This window comes from Diabrotica virgifera, chromosome 8 (genome assembly GCF_917563875.1).
Source record: "Diabrotica virgifera virgifera chromosome 8, PGI_DIABVI_V3a".
Lineage (NCBI taxonomy): Eukaryota > Metazoa > Arthropoda > Insecta > Coleoptera > Chrysomelidae > Diabrotica > Diabrotica virgifera.
This window is the reverse complement of record NC_065450.1, coordinates 75,547,498-75,562,983: the sequence shown is the minus strand read 5'-3', so window position 1 is coordinate 75,562,983 and position 15,486 is coordinate 75,547,498.

Sequence of the window (15,486 nt, the reverse complement as noted above, 5' to 3'; positions counted from 1 at the left end):
TTATGGAAAAATTAGAATTAGAATCAGAATCAGATTAGAACTTTCATATTGTGATACATTTGTATATGGAAGAAAATAATACGGTATGTATAAGATACAAAATTCAAGCATTGGAAAAGCCATACAAGAGGCACACCAAATTCAAAAATCTTGACTATTTCGTCTAAACATGAATTAAAATTTCTAGTTCTATCTTCTAGCTTCTCATCCAGCTTGAAATAGGATATTAGTATTCATATTTATTATTTCAAAAAATTTTAAGATATCGTGTCTTTTGTTGTAGGTATACTGTCACATTTTCAATACATATTACCCAATTTTTACTTACCCATCATCGAGTTAATTTATAAATGCAATAAGTAACTCCTTAAGATATGCTTTCAAAAAACGCTACCAACCAATCTCCTTCATATTGGCTAGTTTCAAATGTATTTCTACAATTACACCATTATTTGCCGAAATATTTTAAAGCAGTGTTGACAACGTCTAAAAAACTGTACATAATTTGGTACATAAATATCAAAAATGATGATCAAAATTGCTTTTATTAGATGATTATTAGCTCTCTTTATCCAGCTTAACAAAATGAGAAAAGTGCTCTGCACAAGAGATCTAAGGTTAGAGCTAAGAATAAGGTTGGCTAGGTGCTACGTTTTCTCGACTCTGTTTTACGGAATGGAAGCTTGGACCTTGAATGCTGCATCAATGAAAAAACTGGAATCATTCGAGATGTGGGTATATAGAAGAATTCTAAAAATATCATGGACAGAACACGTCACAAACAAAGAGGTTCTGAGAAAGATGAACAAAGAAATGGAAGTCTTAAATACAATTAAAACCAGAAAATTGGAATATCTCGGACATATTACACGTGGAAAGAGATACAACTTGCTCCAACTCATTATGCAGGGAAAGATTCAAGGAAAAAGAAGCATAGGGAGACGCAGAATATCGTGGCTGCGCAACCTGAGAGAATGGTACGGATGTACATCAAACGAACTTTTCAGAGCAGCTGTCTCCAAGGTCCGAATAGCTATGATGATTGCCGACCTCCGTCGCGGAGATGGCACTTGAAGAAGAAGATCCAGCTAAAATAAAATAAATAAAGAACTTACATCGTCATATCCATATACTGTTTTGAAAACCGAGGACTTGGAAGCTCCAATAAGTCATAACTCGAAGTTTGAAATAGTAAATAGTATATCAGTGAATGTTTATGCTTTGGAATTAAATCAAGTTAAGGAAAAATAATTTTACGAATTAGTGCCTGCTTGCCTAAACAAAACAAACTTGATAGACATGTAAATTTGAATCTTATTCAGGATAAATATTTTCTAAAATTAAATGATTACCTACGACTCTCATCGTAGTGACGATGGAAATATTGAAATAAAATATCATTACTTCTGGAAAAAAAGGTGTCTAGGTTGTTACACTATATAACCAAAAAAGAAAACTAATTCACCCAGATTTATTGGAAAAATTTACTGTTTCACCGTATCATTAAAATCTTACAAAAAAAGAAATATCGAATTAAATAAACAATACATAATAGAACTAAGAAGTAAATTACGAATATCAGAGTGCATGAGATACGAAATAAACATCTTACAAGCAAAACTATCGATACAACAAATACATATTATATACATTATTCACTTGAAAATTTTAAAGTAATGTTGGCTGAATGTCCAAGAAACTGAGTATATTTAGCCTCTTTTACAATATTTCTGAAAAACTTCAACGAATTTGTCTATTTAGCGAAAAAAAAATCTAATTCACGCAGTTTTATCGGAAAACTTTGCTATTTACCATTTTTATTCACTGTCTTTTTAATCTGTTGAGTAACATCTTTAATTTATTTTGATTTTTAAGAAGTTTTCTAACCTCCTCTAATTACGATTTTTTGTAGAATTTGGACTGGTTGTATTGAATTATGATAGGTATGTGTATCTGATTACGCAATAATTTCAAAGAGACATTCTTTGTAGCTTAGTATAAATTGGTCTTCTAATACTAAAATATTATAAAAAAATAATAGAGTAAAGCAATACAGGAGACTTAAAAAAGGTTTAAAATCTCATGAAATCTTGTTTATTTAGTCTAAACATGAATTAAAATTTATATTGTTCATACTTATTATTTCAAGAATTTTAAGATCGTTTCTAATTATCCATCATCCAGTTAATTTATAAATTATGAAATAGGTATCACTATGATATATTATGCAGCAATAACTATGTTTTCAAAAACTATACCAACCAATCTCTTTCATTCTGACGATGTATTTATACAATTACAACATTATTTACTTAAAAAGTTTAAAGCAATGTTGGCTGAATGCCCAAAAAACTGAGTATATTTAGCCTATTTTACAATATTTCTGAAAAACTTCAACGAATTTTTCTATTTACCGAAAAAAAAATCTAATTCACACAGTTTTATTGGAAAAATTTACTATTTCACCATTTTATTCACTGTCTTTTTAATCTGTTGAGTAACATCTTTAATTTATTTTGATTTTTATGAAGTTGTCTAACCTCGTGTAATTACGATTTTTTTGTAGAATTTGGATTGGTTTTATAGGATTATGATAGGTATGTGTATCTGAAAACACAATAATTCCAAAGAGACATTCGTTGTAGCTTAGTGTAAATTGGTCTTCTAATACTAAAACATTATAAAACATAATAGATTAAAGTAATACAGGAGACTTAAAAAAGTGTTAAAATCTCATGGTACAAAAAAGAAAATGTCTCGAGTGTGAATTTAAAAATGGAGTTACTACAAAAAAGAAGATGGTACATACCTTTGAATATTAAAAAATATTTGAAAAATTTTAATTTTTTTTTGTAGATTGTGTAGTTAATACTAAAAATTAGTAAGGAAATAAAAATGATTATAAATTAAAAAAATCTTCGACGTTTGTTCTTAGAGCATGTGAAACATTAATAATTACCAAAAAATTTCAGTAGGTACCTTTAAATATTAAAAGTATTTGAAAAATTTTAATTTTTGTAGATTGTGTAGTTAATACTAAAAAATTAGTATGGAAATAAAAATACATATCAATTAAAAAAAATCTTCAGCGTTTGTTCTTAGAGCGTAGTTCGAGTATGCCCGAACTTTCCCGATCCCCAATATATCTACTTCTTCTTGTAGTGCTCATCCATTTTGGATGTTGACGATTATCCTAGAAATATATACTTTGCATACTAATGTACTGAAAAGATTTGTAGTTGTTGTGCTGCACCACATATATAGATTTTTTAGCCAGAAAATCCTTCACCTTCCTGGTTTTCTTCTACTTTTCTCTGTAAAATTAGTTGCAGCAGTTCATATCTTCGCTCTTTCTTACAATGTGTCGGATGTATTCGATTTTAACTGTTTTATTGTGGGTACCAGCTCTTTTTCTTTTTTAATTCTTAATAAAATAATCTAATTAGTTATGTGATCTGAGTAAGATATATACAAAAATAAGAAAAAAATGTTTTATTTCTTTGGAATAAAATAAAAAAGCCAAGTTGGTTGACTGGTTTAAAGTATTGCAGTGCAGGGGATTTGAACCTATGATCCAACACTTACTTATTTTCAATGCAATGTAACAAAGTCTTAAATCGCTCGACCAACGTGGCTTTGGAACTTTGCTCTAAAAAACAACGATGATATTCACATGTTATGACATTCCTATTGACAATAAAAAGAAATAAAATGTTTTTCAAATAATATTTTATTCAAAATACTGTTATTTAGAGTGTGAGCTTTATGATTATAAATAAAAAAATCTTTGACGTTTGTTCTTAGAGCATGTGAAACATTAATAATTACCAAAAAATTACGGTACCTTTAAATATTAAAAGTATTTGAAAAATTTTAATTTTTGTAGATTGTGTAGTTAATACCAAAAATTAGTGTGGAAATAAAAATAAATATCAACTAAAAAAAAATTTTCAGCGTTTGTTCTTAGAGCGTAGTTCGAGTATGCCCGAACTTTCCCGATTTCCCAATATTAGCTGTGAGTAGAAGGGCTATGTTTTTATGACTACCAAGATAGGGAAATCAATGTGTTAGAGAGAGAAGTACCTTTCCAATGAGTAAGAGTGAGATAGATGCTGACGTCACAGCGATGGAATCTACCATAGTTATTTTCCGCTAGATGGCGCCACCAATTCGCCATTTTTATTCCAATCCGCCATTTTTATTCCAATTCGCCATTTTTATTCCAATTCGCCATTTTTATTCCAATTCGCCATTTTTATTCCAATTTGCCTTGACATTACGTCGAAGAAATCTACCATAGTTTAGCTATTATCCGCTAGTTGGCGCTATTTTTAAATTAAAATAGTAAATAAATTAAAAATAAAACAATTTTCCGTTCTGTGCTAGTCGCCACGCTCTTCTTCTTTTTGTCAACTGTCTATTCTTCTTCTTTTACATAATATGTTATTTAAGCTAGTCACGTGCAGAAATCTAAGCTCTACGTGTTGCATACTATATTTTATCTACGACCGATAATTTAGTATGTTTAAGCGATGGTGACATGTCGTTAGCATTGGTCTGATTGGAGATTGTGGTACGTTAAAGGTGTGGGTAGTAACGAATATGTTATTTAATACATAAACTATCCGTTGCAAGCTGCATACTATATTTTATCTACGACCATAATATGTTATTTAAACCAATCACGTGCAGAAATCTAAGCATTACGAGTTGCATACTATATTTTATGTACGACCGTAACGTAATTTATGTTTAAGCGGTGGTAGCATTACAGTGCCTAAACGGCTTAACGTAGAGAGGCATAGACGTTAGGAGAGAAATGGACAATAAAGGTTGTAGGTATGCCTAAATGGCTTAACGTAGAGAGGCATAGACAATAAAAGTTGTAGGTCTGTAGTACCTAAACGGCTTAACGTAGAGAAGCATAGACGTAAGGAGAGACATGGGCAATAAAGGTTGTAGGCATGCCTAAATGGCTTAACGTATAGAGGCATAGCAAATAAAAGTTGTAGGTATGTAGTGCCCACCGGTATGGGCGCACAAAAAAAATTTCCCTAGATCTACTGACAAACTGGGCATTTCACAACATCTGGCAACAGCGCCTCCCATAAGAGCCTGTGTATTAGAGTTAGATAGAAAATCAATTTTTCCCCAGATGCTGGGGAAATTTTAAAAAAATTTTAAGGTCCATTCTGCTCATTTTTGTCTCGTTTTGTGGTGGAGGCCCGACTTGTACGTCACGATTGGGTCAATAAAATCGAAGATATAACTAATGCCCATTTGGTTGTATCATGAAAATACGTAACTAAAGCCCCTGATAACGTATAAGATACAATAGAAGCATTCTTTTGATATGTCCAATCCATCCCTCTCTGAGAGATATGCGAGGCATCATGTGATTTAACAAATTGAATAATATAGAAAAATTAAACATAACATCATGCCATAAAGGCATTAGATACAAATGATTTAACCAACAGACACAGAAAAATCAAATACAGCATCATGTTAAAAGGACCTTAGTTACGTATCTTCGGTAATATTGGTCCAATAGTGACATACGAGTTCTCAAATGATTTAACCAATACAGTACAGTGACAAAAAAATAAAATACATCATGTCAAAAGGCCTTAGATATGTATTTTCGGTCCAATCGTAACGTACAGTACCTCAACCAATAGAATACGGCATAAAAATCAAGTACATCAGCATATCAAAAAGGCTTTAGTTAGGTATTTTCACAATACAGCCAAAAGGGCATTAGTTATACATCTTCGGCCGTATTGACCCAATCGTGACGTCCAACCAATAAAATACAATGGCATAAAAATCAAATACATCAGCATGTCAAAAAGGCTTTAGTATTTTCGTTTCTACTGAGAAACATTCAAATCTTTCGTATACTATTATACACACAGGCGTTCTTTCATTGTGTCCAATCTAGTAAACCTCTTATTTTTAACGTGCAACTCTCAATATTTACATTATCTCTCCCTAGAAAATGTCAGTGTATGGAACACAAATATATGCAAACCACCAATTGCCAAATCTATCATTATATTGCTAATACCTACAATACATATCAGATAAATTCTTTCTGTAAGTCCAGACCACCTATATTTCCCACATTATTTTCAAACCAGATTTAGAGAAATCGAACTCCTATTGGTCCAATGAAAAAATTCAACACGTTAAAAGGACCTTAGTTACATATTTTCAGTCCTATTGGTCACATGATTATTTAACAGAATAAAATGACACAGAAAAATGAAATTTTCCTCCCCGTAGATCTGCTAATATGGGAAAAATATTATATTAGAAACTTTATTTAATTTTTGTTTAATAGCTAAATGATATATGGAAAAATATTAGAAACTTTGCTTAATTGCAAAGCAATTAGAATGTAATTTAAAAAAATACTTCACACTAATTGATGGAGAAAATACAATAATTAAAGACAAATCAATATAATTACTGGACTTTGATATAAAAACGAGAAAATCACTGAAAATATTATTACATTAGAGTTTTCAAGACAGCTAAGTACATTTGGTATATTGCAGTAAATATAGAAGTAAGTACTATTTTTACTTTATTCTGATATTTTTATTTATATTCGCACCTTGTTGTATGTCATTTTTCGATAAAATTAAACTAAAATAATTTTGTGACCTTTTTTTCTCTTAAATACATGATTTTTCTGTTTTATTTTTTAGTAGTTCTCGATATTTTTTCGTTTCGTGACTATGTAGTTTTATTGCTCTTTGTACATTATTGCCTCTTTTTTGTAAACACACTGCTTCTCCATTCGTCTGGCGTTTGTCCAACTTCCATAATTCTAATAAATTAACCTGTTAGCAAACTTGTTTCTGTCTTTATCAGAAATATCATCTGACAGCTTTTCCATTCTTTATTTTTTGAAGTGCTTCGAAGAGAGTGAAACTGTGTAGAGCAAAAATAAATTATGTGTCTTTTTTCTTCTGTTTTGTCCAGTGCCCCGTAGCGTTGCATCAGATTAGAATCTCACATTTTCAAGTATTTTATTTATACAAATTAGATCTATCTTTGCTTATAGTCGTACTTTGTGTATATGTAATTTTCTCAATGAAATTACTCTAATTAAACTAAAAGTAAAATTTTGCAACTTTTTCTTCTATTAGAGACCCTACTTTTAGATATATTTTTTGTTTTTGTTCTATTCAGAGTCTCGTAGCGGGTTCAAATCTCACACAAGAGGAGCATTTTTTTCTCGATTTTTTCGAAGAGAGTCAAGTTGTGTATAACAAGTTATTATTGTTTTAGATGGATCTAGCAAAAATAAATGCCGTTTCTTCTATTGCAGAGAAAAAAACAAAACAAATAAAAAAAGTGAGTGATTTAACTCCTAATACTCCATTTAAAATAGTAGCAGCCAAGCTGGTCAAGGGAAAGTTCAAAAAACAAATTTTGCTGGAACTAGAGGAGAACGTTGTGTTCCTGCCAGATAGAGTAACAGAAGTGTATACTCCATTCATCACCGAATTTATAAGCAAAAAGTACTCAATAGTGTTTCGAGAACTCATCGATATTGGGTTCCACCACCCAGCGACAACATTTGAAATAATTGAAGACTAGATCTTAGAATAAAATACTCAGTTAGTTCACCTCACTCTTCAACATGAGTTCTCAAGATAGTGGTTATAGTTCATCAAGTAGTTCTATTGTGGTATTCGATGATTCATCAAGTGAAATTAATTATGGTACCGAACTAGACCAAGTTTTAACAAAATTCGAAGAAGCTGTGAAGAATGAACCATGCTACTTGTTAGAAGCCTCCTTTCCACTAGATAGTTACATAATTAAAGTTGGTCTATCTCCAGCTAGACAGTTTACGGCATCTGTCATTTTATGTCAACATGCCCTAAAAGAAGAATTATTCTACGGTCGAAGAATTAGTATAGACAAATTTGAGTGGAGTAACATAATTAACCTGTTTTCACAAAAGATGAATGATTTTTTCTATGTAGACGAGTTTGATCCTGTCGAGTTTCAGTGTGGAGACTACTGCAAGATACGACAATTGGTGTTGGATTCAATCAAATTCCTTGTTATTGAAAAACATGGTGTGGAATACTATTTAGATGAAAATGATGTTACGCAAATTCTACAAGTACACCACAGTATAGTGACTCATCGCATATCGTTGTTGGAAAATTTAAACTTTCATGCATATTATACAAATGTTGTATATTTTTTGCAACAGAATTTTTGTACCGATACTAGTTTATATGGCCCGTTTGAAGCTATGACTGCGTTTTGTGAAATTTCTCCAGCAGATACTTTGTTAAGCCATGCTCTGAGAGAATATGTATATTATTATAAAATTAAAGTTGTAAATGACTTGAATAACTTAATTTGTTAATAAATATTATGTATGTAACACTTGTGTTTTATTTTAATGGTCGAATACACCTTTGGTTTGTGCTTTTAATCTTGTATTCTTTTAAGCAATTTTCAAAATCTTCAAATGTGATTATATTTTTGACTACAATATATTTTACACCTTTTGCTTTTTTGATTATATAGGGGAGTGCATTTAGATTTTCACTTTGGAAAAAATCAAACAAGAAAAAACTTTTTGTAATTTCATTAAGAAATGTTCAATAAACAACATACCAAAAAGTTCTACCCGAGAAGTGGGTGCTTCATTTTGTATTAAACAAATGAACAGCAAAGTTAGATGGTTTTTAAATAACTCCGAAAATTTAATTTTTAGAAAAAAACTGACTTGACCATTGAAAAATTCAGAAAATGTTACAAAAAAACCTTATATAAAGATTTTTCTAAAATTAAATCTCTAGCTTCTGTAATTTTTTATTTATAACGCTAAAGTCCCCTTCTTACACACATTGGAGCACTGTAAACTAGGGTTGGAAGAAGCGCACGGTTGAGTTTTTGTAATGTAATTCCTTAACTAATGGATCAAAAGAAATTTTACAAATTGGACATGAAAGAAGATAAAATGGTTGCAATAAAAAGAAATAAAATGTATGGACATAAGTACGGTGTTGGCGGAAATTGAGCCTTACATGAATTTTGTTTAAAAATGATATAAAAATGTGTAACTAATACAATTTTACTTATAAAACTCTCAAATCTGCACAACTTACCTCTCAATCATCTTACTAAACGATGTTTCATTCAAAAAAAAATCTCGAAAATTTAATTCAAATAATACGATGTCTCAAAAAACGTAATTTTTGAAAACTTCGTAGTTTTATAGAATTCCCACCATTTTAAGACGGTATTACTCAAGTTTGAATAAATCTAATACAATTTTTTGATATTGTTTTAAAGCTTAGAATGTAATCTTTAAAAAACATTGAATTATTGTAGTTTAATAATAAATTAAACAATTTCTTTTTGAGAAAACTAAGAAAGATAACAAAAATGTAATACAAAACCGAAAATTACCAGCTGAAAAATGTATATACAGAGTGATCAATGATATATTATGCAGCAATAACTATGTTTTCAAAAACTATACCAACCAATCTGTTTCATTCTGACTATTTTCCGATGTATTTATACAATTACAACATTATTTACTTAAAAAGTTTAAAGCAATGTTGGCTGAATATCCAAGAAACTGAGTATATTTAGCCTATTTTACAATATTTCTGAAAAACTTCAACGAATTTGTCTATTTACCGAAAAAAAAAAATCTAATTCACACAGTTTTATTGGAAAAATTTACTATTTCACCATTTTATTCACTGTCTTTTTAATCTGTTGAGTAACATCTTTAATTTATTTTGATTTTTATGAAGTTGTCTAACCTCGTGTAATTACGATTTTTTTGTAGAATTTGGATTGGTTTTATAGGATTATGATAGGTATGTGTATCTGATAACACAATAATTCCAAAGAGACATTCGTTGTAGCTTAGTGTAAATTGGTCTTCTAATACTAAAACATTATAAAACATAATAGAGTAAAGCAATACAGGAGACTTAAAAAAGTGTTAAAATCTCATGGTACAAAAAAGAAAATGTCTCGAGTGTGAATTTAAAAATGGAGTTACTACAAAAAAGAAGATGGTACATACCTTTGAATATTAAAAAATATTTGAAAAATTTTAATTTTTTTTTTGTAGATTGTGTAGTTAATACTAAAAATTAGTAAGGAAATAAAAATGATTATAAATTAAAAAAATCTTCGACGTTTGTTCTTAGAGCATGTGAAACATTAATAATTACCAAAAAATTTCAGTAGGTACCTTTAAATATTAAAAGTATTTGAAAAATTTTAATTTTTGTAGATTGTGTAGTTAATACTAAAAAATTAGTATGGAAATAAAAATAAATAACAATTAAAAAAATCTTCAGCGTTTGTTCTTAGAGCGTAGTTCGAGTATGCCCGAACTTTCCCGATTCCCAATATATCTACTTCTTCTTCTTCTTGTAGTGCTCATCCATTTTGGATGTTGACGATTATCCTAGAAATATATACTTTGCATACTAATGCACTGAAAAGATTTGTAGTTGTTGTGCTGCACCACATATATAGATTTTTTAGACAGAAATTCCTTCACCTTCCTGGTTTTCTTCTACTTTTCTCTGTAAAATTAGTTGCAGCAGTTCATATCTTCGCTCTTTCTTACAATGTGTCGGATGTATTCGATTTTAACTGTTTTATTGTGGGTACCAGCTCTTTTTCTTTTTTAATTCTTAATAAAATAATCTAATTAGTTACGTGATCGGAATAAGATATATACAAAAATAAGAAAAAATGTTTTATTTCTTTGGAATAAAATAAAAAAGCCAAGTTGGTTGACTGGTTTAAAGTATTGCAGTGCAGGGGATTTGAACCTATGGTCCAACACTTACTTATTTTCAATACAATGTAACAAAGTCTTAAATCACTCGACCAACGTGGCTTTGGAACTTTGCTCTAAAAAACAACGATGATATTCACATGTTATGACATTCCTATTGACAATAAAAAGAAATAAAATGTTTTTCAAATAATATTTTATTCAAAATACTGTTATTTAGAGTGTGAGCTTTATGATTATAAATAAAAAAAAATCTTTGACGTTTGTTCTTAGAGCATGTGAAACATTAATATTTACCAAAAAATTACGGTACCTTTAAATATTAAAAGTATTTGAAAAATTTTAATTTTTTGTAGATTGTGTAGTTAATACCAAAAATTAGTGTGGAAATAAAAATAAATATCAATTAAAAAATAAATTTTCAGCGTTTGTTCTTAGAGCGTAGTTCGAGTATGCCCGAACTTTCCCGATTTCCCAATATTAGCTGTGAGTTTTGGCATAGGATACCCATATAAAAAGCATGGAAAACGGAAAGTTTCAGCGTTTGTTCTTAGAGCGTAGTTCGAGTATGCCCGAACTTTCCCGATTTCCCAATATTAGCTGTGAGTTTTGGCATAGGATACCCATATAAAAAGCATGGAAAACGGAAAGTTTCAGCGTTTGTTCTTAGAGCGTAGTCCGAGTATGCCCGAACTTTCCCGATTTCCCAATATTAGCTGTGAGTTTCGGCATAGGATACCCATATAAAAAGCATGGAAAACGGAAAGTTTCAGCGTTTGTTCTTAGAGCGTAGTTCGAGTATGCCCGAGCTTTCCCGATTTCCCAATATTAGCTGTGAGTTTTGACATAGGATACCCATATAAAAATAAAATAATGAATAAAATGGTGACGGCGTCACTTGTCCAAGGTAAACTTTCCGTTTTCCATGCTTTTTATATGGGTATCCTATGTCAAAACTCACAGCTAATATTGGGAAATCGGGAAAGCTCGGGCATACTCGAACTACGCTCTAAGAACAAACGCTGAAACTTTCCGTTTTCCATGCTTTTTATATGGGTATCCTATGCCGAAACTCACAGCTAATATTGGGAAATCGGGAAAGTTCGGGCATACTCGGACTACGCTCTAAGAACAAACGCTGAAACTTTCCGTTTTCCATGCTTTTTATATGGGTATCCTATGCCAAAACTCACAGCTAATATTGGGAAATCGGGAAAGTTCGGGCATACTCGAACTACGCTCTAAGAACAAACGCTGAAACTTTCCGTTTTCCATGCTTTTTATATGGGTATCCTATGCCAAAACTCACAGCTAATATTGGGAAATCGGGAAAGTTCGGGCATACTCGAACTACGCTCTAAGAACAAACGCTGAAAATTTATTTTTTAATTGATATTTATTTTTATTTCCACACTAATTTTTGGTATTAACTACACAATCTACAAAAAATTAAAATTTTTCAAATACTTTTAATATTTAAAGGTACCGTAATTTTTTGGTAAATATTAATGTTTCACATGCTCTAAGAACAAACGTCAAAGATTTTTTTTTATTTATAATCATAAAGCTCACACTCTAAATAACAGTATTTTGAATAAAATATTATTTGAAAAACATTTTATTTCTTTTTATTGTCAATAGGAATGTCATAACATGTGAATATCATCGTTGTTTTTTAGAGCAAAGTTCCAAAGCCACGTTGGTCGAGTGATTTAAGACTTTGTTACATTGTATTGAAAATAAGTAAGTGTTGGACCATAGGTTCAAATCCCCTGCACTGCAATACTTTAAACCAGTCAACCAACTTGGCTTTTTTATTTTATTCCAAAGAAATAAAACATTTTTTCTTATTTTTGTATATATCTTATTCCGATCACGTAACTAATTAGATTATTTTATTAAGAATTAAAAAAGAAAAAGAGCTGGTACCCACAATAAAACAGTTAAAATCGAATACATCCGACACATTGTAAGAAAGAGCGAAGATATGAACTGCTGCAACTAATTTTACAGAGAAAAGTAGAAGAAAACCAGGAAGGTGAAGGAATTTCTGTCTAAAAAATCTATATATGTGGTGCAGCACAACAACTACAAATCTTTTCAGTGCATTAGTATGCAAAGTATATATTTCTAGGATAATCGTCAACATCCAAAATGGATGAGCACTACAAGAAGAAGAAGAAGTAGATATATTGGGAATCGGGAAAGTTCGGGCATACTCGAACTACGCTCTAAGAACAAACGCTGAAGATTTTTTTAATTGTTATTTATTTTTATTTCCATACTAATTTTTTAGTATTAACTACACAATCTACAAAAATTAAAATTTTTCAAATACTTTTAATATTTAAAGGTACCTACTGAAATTTTTTGGTAATTATTAATGTTTCACATGCTCTAAGAACAAACGTCGAAGATTTTTTTAATTTATAATCATTTTTATTTCCTTACGAATTTTTAGTATTAACTACACAATCTACAAAAAAAAAATTAAAATTTTTCAAATATTTTTTAATATTCAAAGGTATGTACCATCTTCTTTTTTGTAGTAACTCCATTTTTAAATTCACACTCGAGACATTTTCTTTTTTGTACCATGAGATTTTAACACTTTTTTAAGTCTCCTGTATTGCTTTACTCTATTATGTTTTATAATGTTTTAGTATTAGAAGACCAATTTACACTAAGCTACAACGAATGTCTCTTTGGAATTATTGTGTTATCAGATACACATACCTATCATAATCCTATAAAACCAATCCAAATTCTACAAAAAAATCGTAATTACACGAGGTTAGACAACTTCATAAAAATCAAAATAAATTAAAGATGTTACTCAACAGATTAAAAAGACAGTGAATAAAATGGTGAAATAGTAAATTTTTCCAATAAAACTGTGTGAATTAGATTTTTTTTTTTCGGTAAATAGACAAATTCGTTGAAGTTTTTCAGAAATATTGTAAAATAGGCTAAATATACTCAGTTTCTTGGATATTCAGCCAACATTGCTTTAAACTTTTTAAGTAAATAATGTTGTAATTGTATAAATACATCGGAAAATAGTCAGAATGAAACAGATTGGTTGGTATAGTTTTTGAAAACATAGTTATTGCTGCATAATATATCATTGATCACTCTGTATATACATTTTTCAGCTGGTAATTTTCGGTTTTGTATTACATTTTTGTTATCTTTCTTAGTTTTCTCAAAAAGAAATTGTTTAATTTATTATTAAACTACAATAATTCAATGTTTTTTAAAGATTACATTCTAAGCTTTAAAACAATATCAAAAAATTGTATTAGATTTATTCAAACTTGAGTAATACCGTCTTAAAATGGTGGGAATTCTATAAAACTACGAAGTTTTCAAAAATTACGTTTTTTGAGACATCGTATTATTTGAATTAAATTTTCGAGATTTTTTTTTGAATGAAACATCGTTTAGTAAGATGATTGAGAGGTAAGTTGTGCAGATTTGAGAGTTTTATAAGTAAAATTGTATTAGTTACACATTTTTATATCATTTTTAAACAAAATTCATGTAAGGCTCAATTTCCGCCAACACCGTACTTATGTCCATACATTTTATTTCTTTTTATTGCAACCATTTTATCTTCTTTCATGTCCAATTTGTAAAATTTCTTTTGATCCATTAGTTAAGGAATTACATTACAAAAACTCAACCGTGCGCTTCTTCCAACCCTAGTTTACAGTGCTCCAATGTGTGTAAGAAGGGGACTTTAGCGTTATAAATAAAAAATTACAGAAGCTAGAGATTTAATTTTAGAAAAATCTTTATATAAGGTTTTTTTGTAACATTTTCTGAATTTTTCAATGGTCAAGTCAGTTTTTTTCTAAAAATTAAATTTTCGGAGTTATTTAAAAACCATCTAACTTTGCTGTTCATTTGTTTAATACAAAATGAAGCACCCACTTCTCGGGTAGAACTTTTTGGTATGTTGTTTATTGAACATTTCTTAATGAAATTACAAAAAGTTTTTTCTTGTTTGATTTTTTCCAAAGTGAAAATCTAAATGCACTCCCCTATATAATCAAAAAAGCAAAAGGTGTAAAATATATTGTAGTCAAAAATATAATCACATTTGAAGATTTTGAAAATTGCTTAAAAGAATACAAGATTAAAAGCACAAACCAAAGGTGTATTCGACCATTAAAATAAAACACAAGTGTTACATACATAATATTTATTAACAAATTAAGTTATTCAAGTCATTTACAACTTTAATTTTATAATAATATACATATTCTCTCAGAGCATGGCTTAACAAAGTATCTGCTGGAGAAATTTCACAAAACGCAGTCATAGCTTCAAACGGGCCATATAAACTAGTATCGGTACAAAAATTCTGTTGCAAAAAATATACAACATTTGTATAATATGCATGAAAGTTTAAATTTTCCAACAACGATATGCGATGAGTCACTATACTGTGGTGTACTTGTAGAATTTGCGTAACATCATTTTCATCTAAATAGTATTCCACACCATGTTTTTCAATAACAAGGAATTTGATTGAATCCAACACCAATTGTCGTATCTTGCAGTAGTCTCCACACTGAAACTCGACAGGATCAAACTCGTCTACATAGAAAAAATCATTCATCTTTTGTGAAAACAGGTTAATTATGTTACTCCACTCAAATTTG